Source organism: Schistocerca gregaria, chromosome 6, assembly GCF_023897955.1.
Source record: "Schistocerca gregaria isolate iqSchGreg1 chromosome 6, iqSchGreg1.2, whole genome shotgun sequence".
Classification (NCBI taxonomy): domain Eukaryota; kingdom Metazoa; phylum Arthropoda; class Insecta; order Orthoptera; family Acrididae; genus Schistocerca; species Schistocerca gregaria.
In genome coordinates this window covers 41650866-41675234 of record NC_064925.1, presented here as the reverse complement: position 1 = coordinate 41675234, position 24369 = coordinate 41650866, and the positions used below count along the sequence as shown (strand labels likewise).

The window sequence follows — 24369 nt, the reverse complement described above, 5'->3', positions numbered from 1 at the left end:
AACAACCTCACCTCGTAAAACCAGTCATGCTACGAAAGCTAGAGACAAGCCTCAGTTCGTTGTACTGGGTGCCTGTTCTGTATCTGAGCGTAGGAAAGGACTACGATTTGGAACATGGAATGTACAATCTCTGTACAAACCCGGGGCGGCAATGCCTTAGATAGAGAATTGAAAAAGCGAAAAATGTCGTTGGTTGCCCTGCAGGAAATTCGGTGAGAAGGTACAGGGACAATAGACGCAGAAAATTACACATTATTCTAGGAGGAAGCAGTCAAGCACAGTTTTGGAACTGATTTCTTTGTTAACAAAGACATTGTACCAATGGTAAAGAATTTTACGGCAGTGAACCCAAGAATCTCAGTTCTAGCTTTATCAGTGAAAAATCACCAACTTACCTTTGTGAAATGTCATGCACCAATAGAGGAAAGTGAAGATCAAGTAAAGGATATGTCCTATGCAGAGCTGGAAGATGTCATGGATTCCATCACTAAAAACGGAAGTGAAATCACCGACGAGAATTCTACAGCTAAGACTGGAAAGGAGACCAGCTTTACTCCCACAATAGGCCGTCACAGCCTGCATGAAAATAGCAACGAGAACGGAATAAGGCTTATTAGCTTTGCTTCGTCCAAGGGCATGTTTATCAGTAGCACTAACTTCCCACATAGACAGTTGCACAAAGGAACATGGGTATCCCCAGGTGGGAAAAACAGTCAACCAAATACACCACATAGCAATTAACGCAGAAGCCAGGAATTGGATTATGGATGTAAGAAATTCCCGTGGGGCTGTGTGTGGTTCCGACCTTCTCCTGGATAAAAGTCAACTCAGAGTCACTCTGTTTAGTTCATTTCTTTGGTTTGGTTTCAGAGTGGCATGTTTAGAAATGGAAAAAGTAGGACAGCAAGAAACCAGAAATGAACTTCAAGTTGAGATCGGAATCATTTTACAGTACTGCCGGAAACAGAGGACTCAGATGTAAATCAGCAATGGGAAGAAATTAGAAATGTGGTTACGCAGGCTGCAGGAGCAGTCACTGGAAAAAAGAGTCACGAGGAAGAAGGAATGGTTGAATGAGGTCTGTGAAGAGGCGGTCAACAGGAGAAGAGAAGCCCGTAACAAGTGGTTACAGTCGACAACTGATCAGAGCAGTAAGGCAGAATTTGACAGAGCCCGAAAAGAAACACAAGCGGTATTGCGGAGAGAAAAGGGGAAGTTCGTGAGCGGGGTTATTACAGAAGCAGAAGAAGATTTCTGCAGAACATGTGCAAAAAGGTCAACTAACTGAGAAAGACGTGCGTATAAACCTGCTGATAAATTCGTAAAAAAATGCCAAAGGACAAATGAATATCAAATTGTAAAGAGATGGGAAGAATATTTCAGTGATTTGTTGAATTGTGAAGACCCAACGACACTTTTTACTGGTCCCGGCGGAGGTCCGAGTCCTTCCTCATGCATGGGTGTGTGTGTTTGTCCTTAGTATAATTTAGGTTAAGTAGTGTGTAACCTTAGGGACTGATGACCTTAGCAGTTAAGGTCCCATAAGATTTCACACACATTTGATTTGAACACTCTTTAACTTACCCCTACCACAGACAGCAGACCCTGAATACTTATCACCAACTGTAGAAGAGATCAAGAAGCAAATAAAACGGCTTAAAAAGGACTGAATACATCTTCTCCTGGGATTCTCACCCTCCATTGAATTATTTCAGCATGGATGCCATTGTCACAAGGTTCCACAAATTAACAGAGATCATTTGGAAGACTGAAAACATTCAAGAAGTCTTGAGGAATGCACTAATCTGTCCCATCCACAAGAAAAATGACTGAATGGCATGTGAAAACTACCGTGGTACATCTCTGCTCATTTGTTATCAGATGTTAGTTCTTCTAGATCGAATCCAACCGTTGGCAAACACCGTTATTGGAGAATATCAAGAAGGGTTTCGTCACGAGAGATCTACTATCGACCAAATCTATGTCCTACGCCAGATCGTAGAAGAAAGGTGGGAGTTTGGCCGAGAACTACACATGTTGTTTGTTGACTTCAGAAAAAACATCTCAGCATACTTTTCCGATGAATGCGATCGTATGTCTGGAAGAGTTCGGTTTAGCCAAGAAACTAGTATGCCTCACGAAGGCCTGCCTGATGGATACTACAGCAAAGATAAAAATTGGAAATAAGGTGACTGAAGCATTGAAAATAAAAACTGGGCTACGGCAGGGCGATGAACTATCACCTGTTCGTTTCAGTCTCGCATGAGAGAAGGTAACGCGAGAGATGTCATCTAATGAAGTAAGAGGAGTCCAGACCGGGGATGCGAACATCAATTATCTCGGATATGCCGATGGGATAGTGCTACTATCTGGACTGCAAGATGAATTAGGGGAAATGGCAGACATTCTGGAAACAACAGCGAGGAAAATTAGACTTCAAATCAGTCGTGACAAGACGGGATACATGAGTTTCATTATGTCTATGGTGTAGAACCAAGGACCAGTTCCACCCTCACAGACAACTGAAGGTTCTTATCGTCAAGTCAGGGAGTTGAAATATCTGAGAGCAGTATTCAGAGATGAACCATCCAGTAAAATGGAAATAGAGACAAGACTACAGGCAGGTAGTCGCTGTTACCACGGCCTTAATGATCTCCTCAATACCAGGAGTTTGTCAAGACTCTTCAAAATAAACATCTACAGAACACTCCCACAGCCAGTAGTACTGTACGGATGTGCCACCTGGAGTACAACCGAGCAAGATCTGAACAGAGTGGTCATATCTGAAAGGAAAGACCTTCGGAAGATTTTTGGGCCAGTTTACGATAATGAGAGTGAGAGTGAGAAATGGAGGATTCATCAAAATACAGAGTTGTATGATATTTACAAAGAGCAGAACATCGTGGGTGCAGACACGACGATGTGTTGGTCGAATGCAGGACAACCGATGGCCGAAAAGGGTACTCAACACCAGGGCAATAGGCACAAGGGCCGTAGGAAGACCTAGAACTCGACGGAGCGACGGAGCGACACCTGTCCGGCGTTTCAAGAATGTGGCGCGCAGGAAGCAAGTCCGACCTATCGAAGCCCAGAGCATCGACAGTGGGGGGGCTGCCGTGGGGAGGGGCAGCAGTTCTGCCACCACGCGTGTGCTTCCTTTACTGCTGCGGAGAGCGTGGCAGGGCTCGTAGCGGCTACGGTACGCACAGGTAATGTGTTACTGGACCGCCAGTGTTGCCAGCGGCCGGGCAGAGAACAATTCGTGGTCGGAAGTCGACCGATTTCAACCAGCTTCAGGCGACCCAGAACTGGGGTGTCCTCTATAACGGCGTTGTGAACAAACTGCAAGTACCTCGCCTCTAGATGCCCTATCAAAACTCTTGCACATACCGTTAAGGTAGGTTTGCGCACTGAGGGGAACATTACCGTCCTCGCCCCAGGTGTAAAGCACCTCTCCAGTTTTGATGAAAGGCAAAAGAGAAAGAGGGTCAGAGGAGAAAAATGTACTGACAATTTATAACCTTAATCGATTTGTTAAATTTATATTGAACATAAACTGCACAGAAATGCTGATCTTGTGATCGCGAAAAATAATAATTTCGTATGGCTCAGTGCAAGGTCTTTCATTTGGACGCCGCTTCTGCGCCTTGCATGTCCTTAATCTACCCCAGTCATCCAACCAGGGAAAGGGGACCCGCAGTTTAATGGGGAATCGGAACCGCGTGTGCCTTCTGGCGAATCTTCGTATCGTCGCGAGATGAGGATAGGCCGGAAGAACCCGACCGACCAGAAATCGATCTCGCGACATCTCGGTTTCCGGGCAGCCGCTCTGCACCTAGACAAACTGTCCCCCCCCCCCCCCCCCCCCACTCTCCCCTCTAATCGCTGTCATCCAGCAACACTTTTTGAACCACTCAGTTTGAACGTTTGTCTATTTTGAACTACGAATGAACGACAGTTTGAAATTCTGTTTTGTTGTTATGCAACATATTTCGAAAGTTTGTTGATAACTGAAATTTAGGCTTCACCAATGGGTTGGTAACGCTGGTAGACACTCTTTGCTTAGCAAAAAGCTATGCTTTCCTACGTGTGAAATGGCGGAACTTTAGCTTCTATTGTTGGCGTATCATTTCTGTTCTGACTATTATAAGCCTCAGTTACAGTGCTGCCACATTTTCAATGATTAACTTCCAAACAGAACCGACATTGTTGCTCCATTTCGAACGAAGGCGAGAGTAGCGCAGGAGACTTTTCAGTGATTCGGAAGTATACCGGTACTGGTAAGGCCCAGCAGGTAAACAGCAAAGTACAGGGCGCATCAAAAAGCATCACCCGATCTGAAAGTAAAAGGTTTTTTTCATACCTTTTCATAAGAGGTTCCCATTCATCAAAAAACAAAATTGATTGTATATGTTTATTAGTGTTCGGTATGCCCCCCCTTGCCATGCGTGGCACATGTCAATGTGGTATTCAAACTGTTCCAACACTGCAGCGAGCATGCCTTGAGTTCCGGCTTCCACACCTCAGTTCATTTATTGTTGGTAACGGAGGCACGTAAGCAGTCTCTTGTAAATCCCCGCAAGAAGTCAACACATACAGTCAGGTCCGGTGACCTTGGAGGCCAATAATGTCAGGCTGAGCCATTTGGTACGGTGCAACCGATCCATCGTTCAGTAGTAATAATAATAATGGCGTGTGACGAGGGCCTCCCGTAGGGTAGACCGCTCGCCTGGTGCAAGTCTTTTGATTTGACACCACGTCGGCGACTTGCGTGTCGATGGGGATGAAATGATGATTAGGACAACACAACACCCAGTCCCTGAGCGGAGAAAATCTCCGACCCAGCCGGCAATCGAACCCGGGGCCTTTGGTCAGCGCGACAGACTGTCAATCCACTCAGCTACCGGGCCCGGACCCGCCGTTTAGTAATCCTTTGGTTCGAAGAGCTAGCAGTAGCTGAATTTCGTATGGTTTCATGTGTAAACGTCGACGGAACACAACACGCTCCCGATGTCCGTCTGGCGCTGAGCTGTCGAGCTGCACAGCGAACGGATTTCAGCAGACTCCTTGTCAAACTAGGGCGGATGCGTCCGACATCTGTGTCAGACACTTGGGGACGGTCCGGCGATTTGGCTTTACACAAACAACCTGTTTCTCGGAATTGTTCTTGCCATCGTCTAATGGTCTGTACTATAGGAGGACGCACACCGTACCTAGTACGGAATTCACGCTGAACAGTTATTACTGACCCGCACTGCGCAAAACGTAGAACACAAAACGCTATCTGTTGCTCCGACACCATTTTTACTACAACTGCTACCCAGCGGAAACAACGTAAAAGTCGAGACTGTTTTTGTTGTTGTTGTTGTTGTTGTTGTTGTTGTTGTTGTGGTCTTCAGTCCTATTATGTTATTTGAGATATGTGCGTGAACAACGTACTCTTGGAAAGAGCAATCACCCGATCCTAAAAAATGGTATCTAGGGACTGGTTTGATGCAGCTCTCCATGCTAATCTATTCTGTGCAAGCTCCTTCATCTCCCAGTACCTACTGCAACCTACATCGTTTTGAATCTGCTTAGTTATTCATCCCTTGGTCTCCCTCTACGATTTGTACCCTCCACGCTCCCCTCCAATGCTAAGTTTGTGTTCCCTTGATGCCTCAGAACATGTCCTACCAACCGATCCCTTCTTCTAGTCATGTTGTGCCACAAACTCCTCTTCTCCCCAGTTCTATTCAATACCTCCTCATTAGTTATGGTGCTACAGAAGAATGCTGAAGATTGTTAACATCGAGTATAGATTGTAGTGTCAGGAAGTCGTTACTGAAAGTATTACTGTGGAGTGTAGCCATGCATGGAAGTGAAACATGGACGATAAATAGTTTAGATGGGTAGATCACATATTTCGAAAGCTTCTATTCTCCTTTTGTCCAAATTTCTCTTCTTCAGAAACGCTTTCCTTGTCATTGCCAGTCTACATTTTATATCTTCTCTACTTCGACCATCATCAATTATTTTGTTCCCCAAATAGCAAAACTCCTTTACTACTTTAAGTGTCTCATTTCCTACTCTAATTCCATTATCCTCGTTTTGCTTTTGTTGATGTTCATCTTATATACTCCTCTCAAGACACAGTCCATTCCATTCAACTGCTCTTGCAAGTCCTTTGAGGTTCGCCGATGACGTTGTAATTCTGTCAGAGACAGCAAAGCTTTTCTTCTCCCTGGATTTTAATACCTACTCCAAATTTTCCTTTTGTTTCCTTTACTGCTTGCTCAATATACAGATTGAATAACATCGAGCCGGCCGCGGTGGTCTCGCGGTTCTAGGCGATCAGTCCGGAGCCGCGCGACTGCTACGGTCGCAGGTTCGAATCCTGCCTCGGGCATGGATGTGTGTGATGTCCTTAGGTTAGTTAGGTTTAAGTAGTTCTAAGTTCTAGGGGACTGATGACCACAGATGTTAAGTCCCATAGTGCTCAGAGCCATTTTTTGAATAACATCGGGGAGAGGCTACAACCCTGTCTCACTCCCTTCCCAACCACTGCTTCCCTTTCATGCCCCTCGACTCTTATAACTGCCATCAGGTTTCTGTGCAAATTGTAAATAGCCTTTCGCTCCCTGTATTTTACCCCTGCACCTTTAGAATTTGAAAGAGAGTATTCCAGTCAACATTGTCAAAAGCTTTCTCTAAGTCTACAAATAATGGAACAAGTGAGGCAATACTGACCTTACTACTTTTCTTAAAAGAAAGAAACATATGTTCCCCGAGGTTTGCTTCTACCAGTTTTTCCATTCGTCTGTAAAGAATTCGCGTTAGTATTTTGCAGCTGTGAGTTATTAAACTGATAGTTCGGTAATTTTCACATCTGTCAGCACCTGCTTTCTTTGGGATTGGAATTATTATATTCTTCTCGAAGTCTGAGGGTATTTCGCCTGTCTCATACATATTGTTCACCAGATGGTAGAGTTTTGTCAGGACTGGCTCTCCAAAGGGCCGCAAGTAGTTCTAATGGAATGTTGTCTACTCCCGGGGCCTTGTTTCGACTCAGGTCTTTCAGTGCTCTGTCAAACTCTCCACGCAGTATCGTATCTCCCATTTCATCTTCATCTACATCCTCTTCCATTTCAGTAATATTGTCCGCAAGGACATCGCCCTTGTGTAGACCCTCTATGTCCTCCTTCCACCTTTCTGCTTTCCCCTCTCTGCTTAGAACTGGGTTTCCATCTGAGCTCTTGATATTCATGCAAGTGGCTCTCTTTTCTCCAAAGGTCTCTCTAATTTTCCTGTAGGCAGTATCTATTCCCCTAGTGAGATAAGCCTCCACATCCTTACATTTGTTTTTGATACAGTAATTTGTGGCTGACATTTGAGCCAGCACGGGATTCCTGGAACGGACCTTGTTGTGGGGGGAGGGGGGGGCAAGTGGGCGCTAACCGTGCCAGCAAACGGTACTTCCCGAGAAGTAGAGAGAGTGTTTTAAGATGTGTGTAACTTAGCTGTCGGACTGACATGTTTCATCGAACACGCACTGTTTCATCGAACACGCACTAAGTTTTTCCCCGTGGCACATCAGAGAGGAGAGGGACACATGTTCTGAACGCACGCAGCGGCTCGTGTCCTGACCTCAGGATCAGGTATAACAGGTATGCAGACAGGTACACAGCCTGTCCCGTTCGTCCCGGTAGGTCGGCCGACCTCTGCCAGCTGTGTCTGCAGCCTCACTGTGCACGTGACGCGACTCGGGATACGGAGCCCAGCTTACTGCGGTTTCGCAATGTCGACCAATATCTGTTGTCCGAGCGTCAGTTCATTTATGCGAAAGTGTAGTAGAAAGAGAGTGAATTATCTTCTTGAGGAATATCTCCCTCCTCTAAGGTCCACAATGAAATCGGACTATTTCTGTACTGTCTTTAAAAATCGTTTCGATGTCAAGTACTGTATGTGAAACTGTTTATTACACGCGTCTGTATCAAGCGTGTTGTGGAAGAAGTTTGCGGACTCACCGCCGGCGGCAGTCTGCTGTAATCCTACGTTTTAAAGACTCGCAGCGGCTAGAAAACTTCCAGTCTGCGAAGAAATATTCTTCCTGCTTCGCAGAGAATCTGCGCACGTGTTATCAGCCGTCAATTGAGTAAGAGAGTCTTGCCGCTTGAAGACAGAGTAGATACACCAGTTTTCAAATTAGCCAAGCACACATAATATATGTTTAATTCGCTTTCAAATGAAACACAAGTAACTGAATGTAAGTCTCAGGTGATGCTGACAGTGATAGATTAAGACATGCGTCACTAAAAGTAATAGATGAACACTGGTATTTTGGAACCAAAGTCATTAACGTCTAAACATTCATGGTGGTGTCTGATTGTTCTATATAGTGTCTCCCTACCACTTTCGCGCAACGACGCTCTGAGCGTGTTTTTTTAGGGAATTAACTAGTTTGAACCTGGGACCTGTTGCTGGTAAGGAGACGCCAGACCACACATGACATGTAGAATTCAGAAGAGTTCAGTGAGACTAGCGATGATATAACCATATAATAAATGATCTCAGCGTCAGCTCCACTGTACTCCCTGTAAAAGAATCTTAATACTAAATAAATTTAGTGGAAAGGGTTCAAGGCTTTCCTATTTTTAGTTTTAACGTCGAAAAAGCAGTTAAGTTCACCATTGGAAATTTTATTCTACTCACAACACATCGTTTATAAATTGCACTATTGATAAAAGGAAATGTTTTAATACAGGATGGTAAAAACCAACTGCGTTCAACAAAAATGTGAACGAATATTCCCTGAATGGGTTTCCAAGTTCTACAATCGATCGAAGGATGACCTATGCCATATCACATCTATAATCTAGGTTCGATTTAAGTTTCACAAAAGAGAATTGAGGGTCACTGTAGACTATTTTGATAGTTTTATCTTTAATATCATATCTAACTTGTCGTAAATTACAGTGGCTGATGTGGCTTCTCAATAACTATATAAAAGAAAAATTATCGCGTTTCAGATCTTTTCTTCAAGTGGCAAATGTGAACACCATGAGTTGTAATTAACGATCGACACTAGTATTACGCAAAAAGAGGGTGTAACAGATGAGACTTCTGCAGTTCTGAGTGAAGCCTTATGCGCTCAAAACTGCGGCATCGTGTGCGTTCATTACCTTGTCGGTGTTTAAGCAGCGTCAGGGCGGCAGCGGCCGGCGCAGCAGCCATCCAGCCCGCCGTCTCGGAACTAACTCTACTCTAACTTCTCGTTACTACAATTTACCGAAGTTGGTTTAAAAAAACTATTTGGCTGTGTTTTAATCTGACCAATCAGGGTCTCAATGTTAACCTTAAGCTCCGCCTACAAAAATTCTGTCTGCCCCACCACGAAAAGTATAACGTTTCTCATTGGATAATGTTTTTAAAGTTTGCAACGTAACAGACACGCGAAAAAGTCTCACGCTAAAACTTGAGGGTGGTAGTGGCCCTTTTTGTGTTATCGTAAGATCTATACTGCTTTTCTGGAGGGCTCTAGCTTTTAACATGGGCTGGGGGTGGTCCTTGACATACCTGAGACGCGAAACAGTCTCACGCTAAAACGTGCGGGTGGTAGTTGTACAGGTGGGCTGGGCCGTCCGTTCCTTATCCTAGGGCCTTCTAGCTCAACACGGTTCTGCTCTCGGCTTCTGTCCTCGTTTCTCCCCTCGGAACTGCGTCTCCCTCACGGTGGGAAGGTACGACATGCATTTAGGCATTCTTGTGTTAGTCTGTGGTATTCCATTTGCTCACTAGTTACTCGTATTACTTTGGTTAATTTAATGTCACGATTTATTCCGAGCTATGTGACATCATAAGCAAATCCAGTAGTATGTCAGGGTTTTCATGGAAGGTGTTGGATTTGCCTGACACCTTACAAACGACGGCGAAACAGAGAGAATGTAAATAGCAAACAAATCGTTAGGCCTCAGGGATTTGTCAGTATGGTAATGTGTGCATATATATATATATATATATATATATATATATATATATATATATATATATATGTGTGTGTGTGTGTGTGTGTGTGTGGGGCCTTCTCCCCCACCACCAAACACACACACACACACACACACACACACACACACACACACACACACACACACACACACACACACACACACACACACACGCACGCACGCACGCACGCACGCACGCGCACACAGACTTGTAAAGGGATACAGTAAGCATACAAAAAAAGAGGTAGGTTGGTAGTTACTCGGAGATGAAGAGGATTGCGCAAGATAGAACAGAATGCAGAGCTGCATCAGACCAGCCTCCAGACTGGTGAGATTGACAACAATAACGAAACAGTTCGATTTTGCTAAGGAGGAAATGTATCAGCATTTATGTGCGTGTTTCCATTTATCAAATGAAGAAAATGAGTGATTTCCATGTTAGTGTGGAGTGAAGAAACAGATGAAGTGTTAGACTAAGTCACTTGATCTAAGTTAGACAATATTTTGAAAATCAACTAGCACCCTGCACAACCAAATCACTACTCTGCTGTGGCAGAACGTTTACACGAAGCGAAAATCGGCTGTGGGCGTGAAATCCTGCAGCCAAGTCACAACTGTGGTCAGAATCGTCGTTCAAGTGTTTACATTTACGTCCAACTGGATGTGGTACTGGGTAATGGTTTCACTGAGGGGCGGGTATAGTAGCCCATGTAAATGTGTTGTAGGTGTGTAGTAGCTACGTCTCGGCTCCACTTCTACTCTGTATGACAAAAATCTGAGACTCCCAGGAGACGACAAATCAAGATGAAACTTTGACATGGCATAGCCTCTCAGCCAGTACTTTAGTGATTGCAATACCGAGTCTAATTTATGACGAACTTCGCAGTATGAACCCAGTTATCAGTACGAAATTGCATCCTCTCTGTCCTGGATGGCTGCATTTATTTGGTTGGCAAACTTGTCATAAAGCCGTTATATCTTCTTCTGAGACAAACTGGCCAACAACTCTTGTAACTGCTGCTCGATTTTCTGGATTCTGGCACTGAGATAAGAGTTGACGTCAGAACTGGTCCCAGCATCTTCTACCAGGGACTCACCTAGGCAGCTTGCTGGCCACGGGAGAACATCAACATCAAGTAGACAGTTCACAGAGAAATGTGTCATCTGTGGATGAGCATTGGCCTGTTAGGAAATTCTCGTCACGGACCTTGTGCGACAGTATCGTGGTGCCATTTTCCCAGTCACTGACAGCCGTGACCTCAGTTCATAACCAACGGCTCTCCACAACATGACGCCACAAGTAACACCGCCGTGCGTCTCCAAACACCAGAAAACAGGGACCGCCCCCGAAGTCGCACCCAGCACTCACCGGCGATGGCCATCGGGGGGGGGGGGGGGGGGGGGGGGGCAGCGCAGAACTGCCATTCACTGCTGAACACAATGGGAATCGTGGACTGCTGGCGAATGGCGTTCACAGTCACGGCACCACTCCAAACGTAGTGTGCCGTGTCCAGGCCGCCGTTAACACTGCAACACAGACGCCTAATTCCCCTGTGTGGCCGCTTTTAGTCTCTGGCCAATGGTGCAGGCCGACACAGATTGGTGTAAGGAGTCAATTACTCATTCTGGCACAGCATGTGTACATACGATGGGGTAATAAGGTGCTCGGTGCGTAATACAGTGAACCTCTTTCCCGGTATGACTAAGAAGTCTTTCGAGACGAGTCGTTGCATAAAAAGTTCTCGGTTTACTTGCCGCGTCAAATTAGGATAAAATCCCAAGCTTTCTGTGACAGTTTTACCCCTGACGAAGAAAATAAAGGTAGACTGTCGTGGACCAGTGACGCTTCCGCTTTTACAAGCAGTGGACGGCTTCTCATTGGCTGGATGACGTCACAGTCAAAACGGAGCGTACCGAGGTGGCGGCCTCTATATCCATAGATTTTCTTTCTGGGCTTTATTCAGCTTGCAGCGCCATCCATCGCAACAGGAGGAGAACTGCGAGGAATGTAAGAAGTCTCCCCCTGCGCTCTTTCTTTATCAGTTGCGCGCTTCCATGCATTGCAGAGTGCATATCAGGAATCTCTGTTGAAATTGTCATCAGGGAAGCAGTTGAAATTAGACTCCGTGAAAATAGAGTCCCAATAGTTTGCAGCGTGAGGAAGTAGTCTTGTTTCATCAAATAAAATCTTATGTTTATTTAACAAACTGTGCTAAGCCACCGCTGATTTTTCTAGATACCTGTTTTTCAGGTGACGCTGATGTTCCATATGGCGATCGGCGGCAGTTCTTATAGACTGGCACACACAATTTTTCTCACACTCGCAAGAAATGCTGTAAATTCCCGGTACTCTCAGGCCAAGATTATCTTTCACGGGTCACAGCATTTCCTTAATTTTCCAGGGTGGACGGAAAACTGGTCTGATTCCCTGCAGGCTCAGGACTCCGCCGATCTTGCTGGTCGTTGCACCGCAGAATGGTAGCCCCTTGATCTGTTCGAACAGCGTCCTTCCTTGGTTCTTTCCACCCAAAGTTCAGAAGGATGGGGTTCCGTTGAGACCTATTGTTCGTGCTACTGGGATTTTGTCAACTGATATGTAGGAGACCCAAGCATAGAATGTCAACAAACATTTTTGAGTTATGAATATGATGGCTGCAATGGCCGACTATGGGTGGTAATAATTTGATTAAGTATTTTATCCAAATTTGACGCGGCAAGTAAACCGAGAACTTTTTATGCTCTTTCCTGGTGGTCAAACGTGTTAGACAGGAACGGAGAGTGAGTCTGCCCTCACGATCACGCACACAGTCCACCGTTGGGGCACAATCACGTCCAGATTACCCACAAACCCCCATGAGCGCAACTAGACCAGCCGGCCAATTAGAGATCCACAGTGAGGCCTCTTTCACACACTATCATGTGCCCATAGCACTGTCTCACAAGTCAACGCATTATCACAGTCTCTTTCACAGTGATAACGTCTGATGCTATCGGGGCTCTCTATACGCCCTCCCAGACCTGGAAGCAACACAGCACGAGCAACGCCGATGTGCTGTGGCGGCCGCTGTACGAGTCGCGGAGACCTGCATCTCGAATTGTGCAGGCGTACACTGGCGCCAGCATTCTGTGTGGCATAGAGGTTATGAGATTATCGATAGAGGCCAATGACAAGACTCGCTGGAAACGTGCCGCCAACGCCCTCTTAGTTGGTAGTATTTAGTATCACCATCGCAGACTGGAGGGCTGTTAGTTCGAGTCTGTTACGCCAGTTGTAGTTCAATTCTTTTATCTCGGCGGCTCGCGCATGCCCGCCCAGACGCGGGAGATTGCTGCGTTGCCAGTTGTAAACGACGCACGCGCCATGAGAAGCAGCGCCATAGTATAGTACAGTTCGCAGACTTACGTTTAGGGGGGAGCGCGCAGTTTATAAAGTAAATCCACCACGGCCGCATTAACCCTTTCGCTGCTACGGAAGCGTGCTGCCCGTATTCCGCGCTGTGCGCGATTTAGGTGACTGTAGTGCTCGCCTGTGCAGACACATGGTGTTCCGACTGCTTTGACACATTTATCATTCGATTTCACAAAAACTATTTAGTCACAATGGGGGAGAAGGTATCAGTCAAGAAGATGTGTAAAAATCAAATTTTTGGGTTAGAGACTGTAGGCCCATACAACGGGCTTATGGTTATGCATCAACTGTAGAAATTCACTTTATTGTTTACCTAGGTTTCGACGTTATTAATAACGTTTTCTTCAGAACATAAATTATTATTTACATATTTGCCTTAAACAGGTCATGTCATAAGTCAACTTCATAAAACTTGGTTTAATAGAAGTGACAAAACCTTAAAGTTAACCTGCAACTGTAGGCTGTATATTCTTATATAAACTGGTATAAATAAAAGTTGTTTTAATCAGAACGTTTTAGAAAATAGCGAAATGACTCTGTAATAAAAAGTCGGTAAAGTACACAAAACTGAATTGTGGACGTAATAAAGCACAGAAACTAAAATGTATTGTCAGTGAGGCACAGTGCTCAAACAATTTGTGTTTGTCACTATGGACAGCAAATACTTGCCAAAATGTAGATCATTCGACGAAAACATTTACTATTTATGTTGAGATCTGCTCTAAATAATACTTTTAATATTGTCGCAAAAGAATACAACTTCGGGTCGTATTTTATCGAACAACTTGGTTATCTGACGCAATTCTTAGAGTTGCTGCTTTGGCAACATAATCATATTCAAACAGCGAATGCGGAAGAGAAGATATACAATATTCATGTTATCTGTTTTGGTTGTATGTGTGCCTTTTCATTGTTTTTATTTGCTGCGAAAATAATAATTTTTCGGTTTTTCTAATTTTGTCGTCCAATATTTTTGATTATAATGAAGAGACAAAGCACTAGAAATTTCAAAAAAATTACTTCATTGTTTTTAAATACATTCAAATGAATAAAATTAATTTCGAAGTGTCTAAAGAAAATATTAAGAACCGCACAAGGTTTTTTTTATTGTTTTTAAAAATCTCATTTTGGTCGCTTTTGGTCGTTGCATCTGCTCGGGGCAGACGTCGTAAGACATCCATTTATGTTCGTTGTTGATCGATTGACTCAGTTTTTTTGTTACATAGGGCACGTAACCCTCTGACCGAACACGCTGCGCTACCGTGACGGCAGGGTTTGAACGCAGAGCCTTAGGCATAGCACCCAAACACCTTAACCATTACACCAACGCAGCTCACCATTCAACCAAAGTCTAGGAGGACTCTAAACTATCATGCAAAATACCGACACACACTGTTGGTATGACTATGAATTACTCACGTTTCGGCGAAGTACAATACGAAATAAACAATTACTGCTGCTCTTTATTGCGTAAAAGCGGTTCGTGAGAATGATACAAACACCTTTCCTTGCTATCGCCTGAATTAGGTGGCTTATTGCTTGTTTGGTTTAATTAATTAATAGAATATGAAGCAATTGGTATAAAGAATGCTTTTTCCAAACTTTCTTTTATAGAAAGTCTGCTATCAAGACATTGATTTTGTTCAATTAATTTATGACTGAACGTTTCTAAAACTGAAGACACTCGTCCATGCTTTGCACTGCAGACGAGCTCTGCCAATGAACAGAGAACGACGTTGCCAGACTGTGTTTTGTGACGTCAGATGCGTAGAACGAACCTAAACTCGGCCGCAGTCGTAAATGACGTGCACTTTATGCCGTGGATTTCCAGTGTGTCACAGACTCGAACTATAGAGATGGAGCCACAGACTCAGTCTCAGTGGTGTTGAAGTAGAAGTCAGCTATGTTCACTATAAGATTACTATGTTCTGCCTGTCTCTGTGCTAGAGGCTATGTGGACTATATGAAAGAAAGCTTGTACCTCAGCATATGGAACTTTGTATTATAGTACAGCTCTACAAACTGCATGCAGTTAATAACTGGGTTCTTTAAATAGCCCTTTGTTTACGAATAGCCACTTTTATGTCGTCCAATTGTCTCTAAATGGGATACCATCGACGAGTGATTCATGTTGTGTGCACAGATACGAAGTCACACTGGCGTCCAGCCGTGCCCACTCGGTTCCTGGCTCTCTTTATCAAGCATCTCAGATATGCGTTTCGGAAGCGAGCGTACACAGCATGACGTACCGAAACTTGCACCATTGTTAGTCGCTTCATTTGCTGTCACACTCGCTACAGAGTCAGGAAGGAAAAGGCTGCCTGAGCCTGACGCCAGTTTCTATTGTTTCGTTGTCGCGAGTTGAACGCAGGCGGCAGAATAATTCTGCAAATGCGACTTCCTGAACGACATTCCCCGAAGAGTCCCTCCGAAAAGTTCCTTATAATGCAAGTTCACTGAGAAGTTTACGAGGGGGGGGGGAGGGGGGGGGGGGGGGAGTTCACGGAGCAATTTACGAGGGGTGGGGGTGTACCCAAAAAAACCCAAAAACCCAAAAACCGGAATAACACTGCCTTGTGCGGAGCTCGTGTAGTACGCTTTTCTCCCGCTAGGGGCGTACAACGCAACTCCATGCCAGTTCTCAACCCAGCTTGTTCTGCTCCTCTATACAATGACTGTTTTTGCTACCGCTGCTTTGTTGTTGTTTCGTTTTTCATGATGGCAAGTTTAACTGAAGAACGTAAAGCTGTGAAATTTTGTTTTTTTTTTTTTCACGGTAAACATGTTGCTGAAACTGTTTTAATGTTGAAAACAGCTTACCAAGATGACACTATGGGAAAAACTCGAGTGTACGAGTGGTTTGTTCGATTTAAAAGTGGCTGCATGGTGACTCCTCCCCCCATGAACCATGGACCTTGCCGTTGGTGGGGAGGCTTGCGTGCCTCAGCGATACAGATAGCCGTACCGTAGGTGCAACCACAACGGAGGGGTATCTGTTGAGAGGCCAGAGAAACGTGTCGTTCCTGAAGAGGGGCAACAGCCTTTTCAATAGTTGCAGGGGCAACAGTCTCGATGATTGACTGATCTGGCCATGTAACACTAACCAAAACGGCCTTGCTGTGCTGGTACTGCGATCGGCTGAAAGCAAGGGGAAACTACCGAAATAATTTTTCCGAGGGCATGCAGCTTTACTGTATGATTAAATGATGATGGCGTCCTCTTGGGTAAAATATTCCGGAGGTAAAATAGTCCCCCATTTGGGTATCCGGGCGGGGACTACTCAAGAGGATGCCGTTATCAGGAGAAAGAAAACTGGCGTTCTACGGATCGGGGCGTGGAATGTCAGATCACTTAATCGGGCAGGTAGGTTAACCTATCCATTTCCCTTTTAAAATTTTCTAAAGTTAGATATAGTGGGAATTAGAGAAGTTCGGTGGCAGGAGGAACAAGATTTCTGGTCAGGTGACTACAGGGTTATAAACACAAAATCAAATAGGGGTAATGCAGGAGTAGGTTTACTAATGAATAGAAAAATAGGAATGCGTGTAAGCTACTACAAACAGCATAGTGAACGCATTATTGTGGCCAAGATAGATACGAATCCCACACCTACTACAGTAGTACTAATTTATATGCCAACTAGCTCTGCAGATGACGAAGTAATTGAAGAAATGTATGAACAAATAATAGAAATTATTCAGATATTGAAGGGTGACGAAAATTTAATAGTCATGGGTGACTGGAATTCGGTAGTAGGGAAAGGGAGAGAAGGAAACGTAGTAGGTAAATATGGACTGGGGCAAAGAAATGAAAAAAGAAGCCGTCTGGTAGCATTTGCACAGAGCACAACTTAATCATAGGTAACACTTGGTTCATGAATCAGTATCTCCAGGCTTCTTCCATGTATACAGCCTTCTTTTATGACAGGTTTCAGATAGATTATATAATGGTAAGACAGAGATTTAGAAACCAGGTTTTAAGTTGTAAGACATTTCCAGGGGCAGATGTGGACTCTTAATCTACAGGTAATCAATAGGTTGTGGTCAAACTAAAGAAACTGCAAAAAGGTGGGAATATAAGGGGATGGGACTGGATAAACTAAAATAACCAGAGGTTGTACAGAGTTTCAGGGAGAGCAATGGGGGAAAGAGATACAGTAGAAGAAGAATGGGTAGCTTTGAGGGATGGAGTAGTGAAGGCAGCAGAAGATCATGTAGGTAAAAAGACGAAGGCTAGTAGAAATCCTTGGGTAACAGAAGAAATATTGAATTTAATTGATGAAAGGAGAAAATATAAAAATGCAGTAAATGAAGCAGGCAAAAAGGAATACAAACGTCTCAAAAATGAGATCGACAGGAAGTGCAAAATGGCTAAGCACGGATGGCTAGAGGACAAATGTAAGGATGTAGAGGCTTATCTCACTGGAGGTAATATAGACACTGCCTACAGGAAAATTAAAGAGTACTTTGGAGAAAGGAGAACCACTTCTATGAATGTAATGAGCTCAGGTGGAAACCCAGTTCTAAGCAAAGAAGGGAAAGCAGAAAGGTAGAAGGAGTATATAGAGGGTTTATACAAGGGCGATGTACTTGAGGACAATATTAGGTCTTACGATACTGCGTGAAGAGTTTGACAGAGCACTGAATCTCCCATTTCATCTTCATCTACATCCTCTTCAATTTACATAAGTCGAAACAAGGCCCCAGAAGTAGACAACATTCCATTGGAACTACTGACGGCCTTGGGAGAGCCAGTCCTGACGAAACTGTACCATCTGGTGAGCAAGATGTATGAAACAGGCGAAATATCCTCAGACTTCAAGAAGAATATAATAATTCCAATCCCAAAGAAAGCAGGTGTTGACAGATGTGAAAATTACCGAACTATCAATTTAATAAGTCATAGCTGCAAAATACTAACGCGAATTCTTTACAGACGAATGGAAAAACTAGTGGAAGCCGACCTCGGGGAAGATCAGTTTGGTTTCCGTACAAACGTTGGAACACGTGAGGCAATACTGTCCCTACGACTTATCTTAGAAGCTAGATTAAGGAAGGGCAAACCTACGTTTCTAGCATTTGTAGACTTAGAGAAAGCTTTTGACAATGTTGACTGAATAACATCGGGGAGAGACTACAACCCTGTCTCACTCCCTTCCCAAACACTGCTTCCCTTTCATGTCCCTCGACTCTTGTAACTGCCATCTGGTTTCTGTACAAATTGTAAATAGCCTTTCGCTCCCTGTATTTTACTCCTCCCATCTTCAGAATTTGAAAGAGTATTCCAATCTGTATATTGAGCAAGCAGTGAAGGAAACAAAATAAAAATTCGGAGTAGGTATTAGAATTACAATGTCATCGGCGAACCTCAAAGTTTTTACTTCTTCTCCATGGATTTTGTCAGAGACGGCAAAGGACTTGCAAGAGTAGTTGAACGGAATGGACAGTGTCTTGAAAGGAGGATATAAGATGAACATCAACAAAAGCAAAACGATGATAATGGAATGTAGTCAAATTAAATCGGGTGATGCTGAGGGAATTAGATTAGGAAATGAGACACTGAAAGTAGTAAAGGAGTTTTGCTATTTGGGGAGCAAAATAACTGATGATGGTCGAAGTAGAGAAGATATAAAATGTAGACTGGCCATGGCAAGGAAAGCGTTTCTGAAGAGAAATCTATACTCGATGTTAACAAATTTAAGTGTCAGGAAGTAGTTTCTGAAAGTATTTGTATGGAGTGTAGCCATGTATGGAAGTGAATCATGGACGACAACTAGTTTGGACAAGAAGAGAATAGAAGCTTTTGAAATGTGGTACTACAGAAGAATGCTGAAGATTAGATGGATAGATCACATAACTAATGAGGAAGTATTGAATAGGATTGGGGAGAAGAGAAGTTTGTGGCACAACTTGTCCTACCAACCGATTCCTTCTTCTGGTCATGTTCTGAGGCATCAAGGGATCACAAATTTAGTATTAGAGGGCAGCGTGGAGGGTAAAAATCGTAGAGGAGACCAAGAGATGACTACACTAAGCAGATTCAGAAGGATGTAGGTTGCAGTAGGTACTGGGAGATGAAGCTTGCACAAGATAGAGTAGCATGGAGAGCTGCAACAAGCCAGTCTCAGGACTGAAGACCACAACGACAACAACACATGGTGACTAATGACAAATTTGGTTCTGGACGTCCGTCAACTGCCCGAATCGACGAAAATATATAAAAAAACTGAGAGCCTGTGCTGAGAGACCGTCGACAGATAACTGATCAACTGTCAAGAGATTTTTAAGAATATTGCACAACAGTGTCCGTCAAAAAAGACCCAATTTGTGGCAGACATGAGACGGTTCCTTCCACCACAACAACGCTCCTACACACACTGCCATCTCTGTTGGTTCTTTTGTTAACAATGACACGGTTCCGTCGACCTTCTACCTCCTACCTCCTTTTCTTTCTTGACTACTTTAGTGTTCTCAAATCGGCGTCTTTTCATCCTCCTTTTCATGCGTGCAAATAAGAAAATGTCGCACGGAGCCAGATCAGGCGAATAAGCTGGGGAAGGAGTTGTCAGCCATTTCTAAAGATGACTACAATAAATGTTTCGAACAGTGAGAGCACTGGTGGGGCAAATGTATTAGTTGCAATGGAGAGTATTTTGAAGGGGATAAAGTTGTTTTGTAAACAATTTGAAAATATATAGCTTTAAAAAATAAATATGGTTTTTTGAGTACCTCTCGTATGTTACGAGATGAAGAACCTTAAAAGATGTTTGTTATGCTTCTACACTTGAGCCTGAGCGGGGGGTTACCAAGCGGAAACCTGTCACAAACGACGAAACATAATATTTCATAAGCTTATAATTAAATTTTCCCCGAGAAATCTGTTTTGCAAACACAAGTTTCATAGCTATTTAAGTCTCATCTTTATCTACGATAAGGGTGGAAGCTGAAGAACTGAATTAAAATATGTGAGACGGTCAGGACTCGAACCCGGCAATAGTGATAATTTAGGGGATAAGTAAACTGAAGATTAGAACTTAAACCTAAGTTCATGAGGACTGATGACCTCAGAAGTTAAGTAGTTCTAAGTCCCATAGTGCTCAGAGCCATTTGAGTCATTTGAGCCAGTGCCTTCCCCAACACTAACTTAACTAACCTAATGACATCACAAACATTCATGCCCGAGGCAAGATTCGAACCTGCGACCGTAGAGGTCGCGCGGTTCCAGACTAAAACGGCTATAACCGCTCGGCCACTCCGGCCGGCCGAAGGCACTGGACTTGGAGTGGTTGGTTAGTATTTGCAGCAATGTTGCCCATTGTGCTGCCTAGTAAGCAAGGAGACCTGGATTCGTATCCCAGCCTTAACACAAGAAATATTAACGATAAGGATGAAAGCTGAAAAAATAATTAAATTTTAAGTTACGGAACTGCAAATTAAGATGATTTTCGAAAATATCTCAAAAAATTAAAAAGGTTTCGACTTCCAGTGCGGTACAAAATTCTGATCTGCTGCGAACTTTCGGTATCTTAGTGGTAGGGAAACAGCACCTTTGCCTTTCCCGGGTAATGCTCTGACCGTCAGCTGCGCCTGGATAGCTCACTATGTAAGTCTGCACAACTCTTCTCCCACCAGTACCTCATCTCCTACCCTGAACACTTCAGGAATTTCTCTGATGTCCTGCTTGAATCCGACCTGGTGTGGATCCTAAACGCTCGACCAGCAGTTTTAGGAGCTTTGCGTGGCCTTCAAATTTGGAGTAGATACTGAAAACACTGAAAATTTTTGTCGTGAGTTAGTGACGTCAGTTGACGAAGCGTTCTTCGTACCCGAATAATGCCCGCCGCTGGTAGCTGAGTGGTCTGCGCGACGGCATGTCATGCCTAACGGCCCGGGTTCGATTCCCGGCTGAGTCGGACATTTCCTCCGCTCAGGGACTGGGTGCTGCGTTGTCGTTATCGTCATCATTTCATCCCCATCGACACGCAACACGCCGCAGTGTTGTCAACTGGAACGAGTTGCAGCAGGCGAACGGTCTACCCGACGGGAGGCCCCAGCCACACGGCATTTACGCGGCTTACCTTAGTAAAGCCTCTGAACCACCAACACTTGGCACAGCATTACCAAGACAGCGCACGACACACGGCAACATTTATGTCGGCATTGTTATCAAAATAGCACTGGTTAATTTACCTATATTCTATAATAACGCATCATTCCAAATCAATGCAAATTTTCAGGACAGGTGAGTTAGGGAGTTCAGCCTGCTGATTAACACAAAATACTTCCCCTGATAATTCATAATGGCTCCTTTTTTATTTCCTCTAAGGAAATGGTGTGTATGTATTTCTATCTGTAAAAACTTCCAGGAAGTACTTTCTGTACTCTAGTTACTTGATCTGCAGATAGATATAAATAATATTTATACACCTATCTTATGATATTGTTTGTACCTACAATATTGTTGTTTTTGTGGTCTTCAGTGCGAAGACAGCTTTGATGCAGCTCTCCATACCACTTTATACTGTGCGAGTCGACAATATTACAATTTATTAGTATTTAGTACCATAAATAGTATTGACTATGTGCTATCTGAACAAAGGTAATGACCGTACAAGGACCTCACACTTCTTCCTACATCTATATCTCTATCGTTAGAAACGACAAATATATGGAATTTTGCGAATAGTAGCACTACAAACTTATTTTATCTGTCTGCATTTAATGTCCTAGATTCAATGTAAAATTCTTTTTCAATCTAACATGACAGCAATTTTCGGTTTCTGTCCCAAAAAATGGCATATCTTTGTATGATTTTAAAGTAAGCCAGTGTCAAGGATGCTGCAATGAAAACTTTGGGTTTACAACATATTGAAAGAAATAGAAACATGTGGTGCACATTTAAAATTCATTATGAGACCGAACGAAAGTGGTTTACAATGCAGTCCGACTGTGAAAATTCAAACATCCTTGAGAATATATTCCATTGCATTGCAAGAAAACAGCAAAAAGAGATGCGCCATTTCACGTAAGTCGCATTCCAACACAAATCTGCAATACAGCAATTTTGGTTACTCATTTTTAAATGTGAGTTATTGTTTGTACTAGTGTAAGTCACAGTAAACCATTGCACAATTTGTTTTGATGAAAGCATGAAAGGAAAAAAAATGGTCTGATGAACTGTGAAACCGATAACATTGCTTTTTGAGTAAAGTAAAGTAAACACAGTTTGTGGCTGGTTACATGTAGATGTAATGAACTGTTGATGGTCTACAGCATACTCCGGAAGCCACCCAACGGTGTGTGGCGGAAGGCACTTTACGTCCCACTGTCATAACCTCCCTTTCCTATTCCAGTCGCGTATGGTTCGCAGGAAGAACGACTGCCGGAAAGCCTCCGTCCGCGCTCGAATCTCTCTAATTTTACATTCGTGATCTCCTCGGGAGGTATAAGTAGGGGGAAGCAGTATATTCGATACCTCATCCAGAAACGCACCCTCTCGAAACCTGGACAGCAAGCTACACCGCGATGCAGAGCGCCTCTCCTTCAGAGTCAGCGTTGCGGAGATGTTTAGCAAACTCAAGTGGCGATCACGCTTACCAAATAACCCTGTGACGATACCCGCCGCTCTTCTTTGGATCTTCTCTATCTCCTCCGTCAATCCGATCTGGTACGGATCCCACATTGTTGAGCAATACTCAAATATAGGCCGAACGAGCGTTTTGTAAGCCACCTCCTTTGTTGATGGACTACATTTTCTAAGGACTCTCCCAATGAACCTAAACATGGTACCTGCCTTACCAACAATTAATTTCATATGATCATTCCACTTCAAATCGTTCCACACGTATACTCCCAGATATTTTACAGAAGTAACTCCTACCAGTGTTTGTTCCACTATCATGTATTGCGAATACGTAGAAAAATGTAATATAATCATACAATAAAGGATCCTTCTTTCTATGTTAAGGGTCAGTTGCCACTCCCTGCACCAAGTGCCTATCCGCTGCAGATCTTCCTGCATTTCGCTGCAATTTTCTAATGCTGCAACTTCTCTGTATACTACAGCATCATCCGCGAAAAGCCGCATGGAACTTCCGACACTATCTACTAGGTCATTTATATATATATTGTGAAAAGCAATGGTCCCATAACACTCCCCTGTGACATGCCAGAGGTTACTTTAATGTCTGTAGACGTCTCTCCTTTGATAACTACATGCTGTGTTCTGTTTGCTAAAGACTCTTCAATCCAGTCACACAGCTGGTCTGATATTCCGTAGGCTCTTACTTTGTTTATCAGGCGACAGTGCGGAACTGTATCGATCGCCTTCCGGAAATCAAAGAAAATGGCATCTACCTGGAAGCCTGTATCTAATATTTTCTGGGTCTCATGAACAAATAAAGCGACAAAACTTTGCAAAAAAAATACTCCTTTTTTTAAAAAAGGTTTATTTAAAATCAAAAATTTAGGCTCTGCTGCTACGGATAATTGATATTTCGGTCTTTTTACTCAGTTTTTACTTATTACCAAGAAATAAAATACTTCTTTCAATGGAAACCAAAGAAACATGGAAAAATACTGGTTATTCAGAACTAAAATACCGGTCTCGAGTTTTCCCACCCCTGTCTCAAGTAGGCCTACCTGCGGAGGCGGCAGCGGCGGCGGACCAGCAAGCGGCCAGCAGAGCCAGCAGAGCCAGCGGCAGCGCCACCTGGAGGGGGCGGGGGCGGCAGTGAGGCGGCGCGCAGCCGGCGGAGGCCATGGCAGGACTGCCGACTGCAGACTTGGCCGGCAGCAGCTGCGGGGGGCCGGCAGCAGCTGCGGGGGGCCGTCTGCCCCCCTCCCTCCCCCCCCCCCCCCCCCCTCCACCAGACCAACACGCCACGCAATCTGGGTAGCGCCGACAGACTTCCCGATCTCTGCGGGATAAGCCAGCTTTCTGGCCGAAACCGACTGCTCGCCACGCATGCTGCAGAAG

At 44.0% G+C, this 24369-nt stretch overlaps 1 protein-coding gene across 1 annotated transcript in view; it reads right to left on the bottom strand.

Moving 5' to 3' along the window:
- LOC126278710 (phospholipase A1 member A-like) overlaps positions 1-24076 on the bottom strand; it is a 176937-nt gene extending 152861 nt beyond the window's left edge. The window contains exon 1 of the mRNA XM_049978984.1: positions 24033-24076. The gene's annotated coding sequence lies outside the window, so the exon portion shown is untranslated. The remainder of the gene's footprint in view (positions 1-24032) is intronic.
- Positions 24077-24369: the final 293 nt, after the last annotated feature.